The sequence below is a fragment of the Odocoileus virginianus genome, chromosome 6 (assembly GCF_023699985.2).
Source record: "Odocoileus virginianus isolate 20LAN1187 ecotype Illinois chromosome 6, Ovbor_1.2, whole genome shotgun sequence".
Taxonomy (NCBI): domain Eukaryota; kingdom Metazoa; phylum Chordata; class Mammalia; order Artiodactyla; family Cervidae; genus Odocoileus; species Odocoileus virginianus.
Window position 1 is genome coordinate 28,450,455 of NC_069679.1, and position 6,733 is coordinate 28,457,187.

General features: G+C 34.9%; 1 pseudogene; it reads left to right on the plus strand.

Annotated features, from left to right (window-relative positions):
- The first annotated feature begins 4,717 nt into the window (after window positions 1–4,717).
- LOC110146564 (RNA transcription, translation and transport factor protein pseudogene) lies at window positions 4,718–5,691 on the plus strand (annotated as a pseudogene).
- Window positions 5,692–6,733: the final 1,042 nt, after the last annotated feature.

Genomic DNA, 6,733 nt, shown 5'->3' on the forward strand with positions numbered 1-6,733 from the left:
ATGGATTGTTTTATGGTTTTATTTCATGGATTATGGTACTAAGCAGTTTATGACCTGATTGCAGTGATTACTTGTTACTGCAATTCTCAATGAATTTTTGCAGAGTGATTTTAGTTGTTTCCTAGATTCTCTTCCTCCCCTTTCCCCTCACTAAGGAAAACTGGCAAATTTAGATGGTACTGCTTCTATCCTGAAAACTCAAAGGGACTGTATGAGTTCTTGACAACTTAGGAGAATGTTACCAAAATTCACATGGGATGAAGGAGAGCATAACAGCATTTATCTGCAAAGAGAACCCGTTTTGTAGGCCCGCTGTTTCCTGTCCTGTTACATTGTTTTTTGTACTTTGTATTTTTTTGTCTGGACTTCTAACTTAACTTCTTCTAGAAAAAGTGAATTGGGTCAAAAATAGCAGAGTGTTATTGTTTAATCTTATCACAAGATGTCCATCACTTTCAGATAAGCAACTTGAGTCCTTTTGTGTGTTAATTATCTAAATTAATATAAATATCATATTGACAAATATAAATAGATGAGTAAGCAGTTTCTTGGTATCTGAGGGGGATTTGTTTTAGCACCTCCGCAGTTAGCAAAATCTGAAGATGTTCAAATCCCTTATATAAAATGGTTGAATATTTGCATATAATGTACACACATTAAACCATATACTTTAAATCATCTCTAGATTATTTATAATACTTAATGCAATGCAAATGTTATGTGAATGGTTGATGGAAGATGCCAAATTCAAGTTTTGCTTTTGGGAACTGTCTGGAAATTTTTTAAAAAATATTTTAAATCTGAGGTTGGTTGTATCTGTGGATGTGAAACCTACAGATGTGGAATGTCAGCTCTACATTTTAGCTTAAAATGGTGGGAGACAAAAACACAGACAGATATACTTATAGGTAGTTTTGGATTAAGAACTTGGAGTCCTTGTATCCTATTCTCCTATTGCAATTTAAAAGGAGAACTCCAGAATTTTCTAGTGGAATGGGGTGTTCTTATAATAAAATATGAAGAACATGCATGTTATTATAAAGATTTGTAATTATTCCTTGATGGAAGCTAAGGGATTACATGTTTTTAATGAAGTGCACATTGTTAATGTGCAAAGCAATAAAATGAAAAAAGTTACAGAATGGAAAATTTAATATATATGATAATACACATAAATCTATTAGAGAAAGAAAAGCAGAATTAATTATAATTCAGTACCCAGAGGGTGAATACAAATGGTAAAGAATTATGAAATAAAAAATTCATTTTGTAATTAGTTTAGCAGAATAAAATTAGAAAAGAAGTTAAGTTTTTAAAGGTCCTGATAACTTATAAAACATTTCATGGAAGGAAGGCAGGAAAAATGTTAATTATAAGTAGTTACCTAAAAGGGGAGAAGTCTTTTCTATATCTTGAAATAGCAATGATTAAATTTTTAATTAACTCATGGTTTCATTTTGAAAACCAATCACAACAATGTTTTGAATATTCTAAATATTCATGTAAAATGCAAAGATATGCTTAAAGCATTTATGATGTTCAAATAGCTTGAACACCAATAATTCTCTCAAAGGTTTTTTTGAACAACATGAAGTTAAATTTTTATTTTTCTCTTTGGGTTGTTTATCAATTACTAGTATTTGTGAGAATTCTGATGGGTTCTTTGTCTATATATGAATTTGATTGTTTTTAATTTATAAGAAAGTTTTTATTATGTAGTATTGCTGTTTTCAGAGTAGGGCTATTGTGATTTTAAAAATACCTTAAAGAAATGAAGTAAAATACAACCATCAGAATCTATTCTTTCATTCTTTATATGTAGTGGGTACCTACAGAAGTCTTAAAGTCACTTGGCTGATAACTCAGACGGATACACGCGCATGGTGTCTGAACCATCACAGAGGGTGGTGCATACAATTTTGTACATTGAAACCCGTATTCCTCAATGTGGCTGTATTCGGAGACAGTGCTTTCAGGCAAGTAGTTAATGGTAAGTGACAGTATAAGGGTAGGATTCTAATCCTATAGGACTAGTGTGATTATAAGAAAAAAGACACCAAAAATTATTCTCTCTCTCTTCCTCTCTCGCCCTCCATGTCTGTCTCCTCCCTCCTCCCTCTGTCTCTATGCAAACAAAGAGACCTGTGAGAGAGGCAACCACCTATAAACAGGGAAGGAAGGTCTTGCCAGAAACCTCTCTGAAGACACTCTAAAGCTGCAGCCTCAAAAACTGTAAGAAAATAAGTTTCTTTTGTTTAAGCCACCCAGTCTGTGGTATTGTGTTATGGCAGCTTGAACAGACTAATACAGTAACCTGCTGTTACTAATACAGTAACCTAATTTAATCATCTGGATTAAATTAAATATTTTGTGATCATATGTTTTAATGTCCTTGTGTAGGGAACTCGGTGATTAGATTGTAAATGCATTGGAGACCTAGGCCAAGAGACTAGACCTACACCAGTTCCTTATATGTGGTGACTTCATTGTGAAGCTTACTTTGTTATAAACACCATGCAAATAGTCAGGGAAAATGATGTAGTGATCAACTAAACAGCCTCTTGTTTTTCTAAATTTCAATGTTATGTGAATTATTATGTTTTAATATCTATTGATTCATAATATTTATGATTATTTCAAAGGAATGCTCTTCATTTTATATCATATTTTTACAGACTAGTGTTTCTAATGTTTCAGAGCAATGTGATCTGATCTTAATCTTAGTACTGGCCTGCCTATACAGATTTTTGTGCCTTTTTTATCTTTGAAGAGGGTTCAGAATGAGTACAGATATTTTAGTATTATAATTCTATGGGGAGGGTGTGGGAAGGGTATTAACTCCTTCCTCATATTAAATCTATTTATTTGACCATTTTTTATTAAGAGGAAAACAAAGCTTCACATATTCTATTTCCCAGTACTTTTTTGATTGAGTTAAACAGTTGTTAGTAATCATGTGTTCATAAATTAAAATACTGCTCTTACCTCTTTTCCAGTTCATTGGAATGTTTATGTTTTTATTCTTGACACATAAGTCAGCTGAGATAGAATAGTTTTTAATTTGACTGACATACTCTCATAAAGAAAAAGTGTTTTGAATACACATTTCATCTCAACCTTTATCTGCTATTTTCCAACTTTGCAAGGAATGAAAAAATTGATTTATTTTTACATCTTGTGACTGAAAAAGAGTACTACTGTCCTATAGCACTACACCTTTTATTCATAACAGTGTGGATGTAGAAAAATATGGACCGACTGGAGTTTAAATCCTGGCTCTGACACTGCCCCTTACTGTATTAGATTCTCTTTATTATTATTATTATTTTGCTTTGGTTTCCTTATTGGTAAAATGTGTGTATAATAATTCATATCTTAAAAGGGTTGTTGAAAAGACAGTAAAATTTTTATGTGCTATATTTAGCATAGTGATAGGCACATAGGTAATGAAAGTTATTTCCCTAAATAAGGAAATTTTGAAGAGCTTCTGTTAATTCACTACATGCAATGTTGCCAGAAGCTAGGCCTGAAGTCAGTGTGGATGTTTTTCCAGTGTCCTGTGTTTCCAGGTGGTGCTGAGATCAGTATTCAGGAAGTGGCTAATCTCCTATATTGTGCTAGCTTTTCAGGATTTGTGAAAGGATGAAACGAGGTAATGTATATCTGCCTAGCACTTTTCATAGCCCTGAGAAGCAGTAGGTGGTCACTGCATAGTGAATGGTAGCCAGTGACATTATTATCACCATTAATCACCACTCCAGGAATCAGTACTGTTCATTTCCCATTCTAAAGTCTGAGCAGTGGCTCTGGGCAATGACACAGTGACTTGGGAATTGGATGCCTCTCTAATTCCAGGATTTTATTTGTAGAAGAGTCTACACTGAATCAAGCAGTAGTGTGAGGGGGGAGAGAGGGAAGCCTACTTGATATACTCTGTCTGCTATTATTTGATCTAATTTTTGACATGATTTAAAAGGTGAACACAGACAAATTATTTGAAGGGAGATAAATGAAAACTGCAGATCTCTTACAAGAATGTCTTAATCTTTTTTAGCACACTTGTTTGAAACCGGGGAAAGATTTCAGTAATATACTAAAGTGACAGGATATTCTCTAGTGGGTAATGAGTGGTAAAATACATGGTAACATTTGAAAAATAAGAAATCCAGAGGCACTAGTCCAAGCAATTAGAAATATGGTTCATTTGTATGGAATTAAAAATAGAAATAGCTTACCTTGTTGAGTTTTTCATGATCCTGTATACAATTCAGATTCTTGAATATGTAGAGGTCTGATGTATTTCTAGGTATAAGTATGCATACTACAAAGTGCATGCAATGTTTTCCTTAAACAACTGTTGCTTTTAATAAGGTTGTTAATGGATATGAGTAAATTACAGAGAGAGAGAGAGAGAGAGCCCCAGTGAAATATCACATATGGCTGATTAATGTGATAAAAGTTACTGAATCATCACAATAGTCATATTTGGTATTACAAGGAAACAAAAATTAGCACAGAAAATAGACTAAATAAATATTTATTAAATGAATAATTCCCTGGTAGATCAAAGCTTACATATCTTAAGTATAACTCCCCAGATGTGACAAGCTTCTATTTCATAGGTGCATGTATTTTTATATTAATTAGTCTGTGATGTGACATGAATAATAGGAAAGAGATTGAAAAAAGACTTTAAAAAATCCGGAAACAGCGCCTGCTCCTCGTAGCCTCGCCTCTCCCGGCCGCATCGCGGGGGACCGGAGCGAGCAGCCGGGACCATGTTTCGACGCAAGTTGACGGCCCTTGACTACCATAACCCTGCCGGCTTCAACTGCAAAGATGAAACAGAATTTAGAAACTTCATTGTTTGGCTTGAAGACCAGAAAATCAGACACTATAAAATTGAAGACAGAGGTAATTTAAGAAACATCCACAGCAGTGACTGGCCCAAGTTCTTTGAAAAGTATCTCAGAGTTGTTAACTGTCCTTTCAAGATTCAAGACCGACAGGAAGCAATCGACTGGCTTCTTGGCTTAGCTGTTAGACTTGAGTACGGAGATAATGCTGAAAAATACAACAAGGACTTGGTACCTGATAATACAAAGAACGCTGACAATGCAGCTAAAAATGCAGAGCCATTGATCAATTTGGATGTAAATAATCCTGATTTTAAGGCTAGTGTAATGGCTTTGGCTAACCTTCTTCAGATTCAGCGTCATGATGATTACCTGGTAATGCTTAAGGCAGTTCGCATTTTGGTCCAGGAGCGCCTGACACAAGATGCAGTTGCTAAAGCAATCAAACGAAAGAGGGCTTGCCGGTTGCCTTAGACAAGCATATTCTTGGTTTTGACACGGGGGATGCAGTTCTTAATGAAGCTGCTCAAATTCTGCGATTGCTGCATATAGAGGAGCTCAGAGAGCTACAGACAAAAATTAATGAAGCCATAGTGGCTGTTCAGGCGATTATTGCTGACCCAAAGAAAGACCACAGACTGGGGAAGGTTGGAAGATGAACATTTTAGGATTTCAGCTTTTCACCTACTTACGATTGGGAACCATGTAAGCTTTGGCATGTGTGTGGAAATGTCATGTTTTCGAGGGAAGAATCCCAGAAAATTGACTGTGTTCTAGAGATTTACCATCATTGCTTTTTCTTTAATAAAGTTGGGAAGGCGAAAAAAAAAAAAAATCCGGAAACAATAAGGAATTATTAAATGGACTTCTCTTTGATGCCATCTCACCAGACTTTACACTTATCTCCTGTACTTTGATATACTTTCATCCAGGCTTCTTGTGCCCACTTATCCCTAGTAGCTGACCTATCTTCCTCAGGCAGTGTCTCCACTCTCGTCTTGCTTCAAGATGCTATCAGCATCTTGGATATCTTGATTGTCAAGGCCATGCACTTAGTCCTCTTTTGAAAGGGTAGAAGAGTCTGAGAACTCCTTGGCATGTAATTACAACAGTATTGGCTTACTGTATTATGCTTTGTCTTGTCAATACTCTTGACGTTTACTGAGTGACAATAAATAGTTGCAGGATTAATTTATACCCAGAGGTTGCCTAGGTGAAGAAGAAGCAGAAAAAGCAGAAGGGGTATTTCTGTATCTGAAACAGTAGGGAAAGGATGTAGAAGAGGCCATACACAGAATATTTTCTGCATGACGATGGCTGTGTAGCAGAGTGGAGGGGACAGTACATGGAAAGAGCAGCCTGGAGATCAGCCTAGATTACCAAGAATTGGGAAGGACCTTTTATCCCCTGTCCTCCCATTGATTCATTTCCAGAGTGGGTGATTCGCACCTGGTGCCTCTAAAGGGTTATTTTACATCTTGTTTTTAACAATGTGACAAATGATAGACTTGATATTGTTTCCATTAAATTATAGGTGGTACTCTTTTGATTAACTTTCTTATGCTTTGAAGGAGAGAGAGAGAATTTCACATGTCACATGATAAATTAATGTTTCACCAAATTGAGATTAATGCTTAAGGGAGCAGTACGATTTCATGTATCAGAGATATTTTTAATTTATATTATATAAAATATCCAAAAAACCTTGACAAGAAAAAATTAGTCACTTAACTGGAATTATAAGTTCAAAATGAATAATTAATATTGATTTTTTAAAGCTATCAGAAATAGTTGATACTAGAGAGTGAGAAGTAACAATTCTATGATGTTTATTATTATTTAAAACTTTTATTAGGGAATTACTCTAATTTTGATCT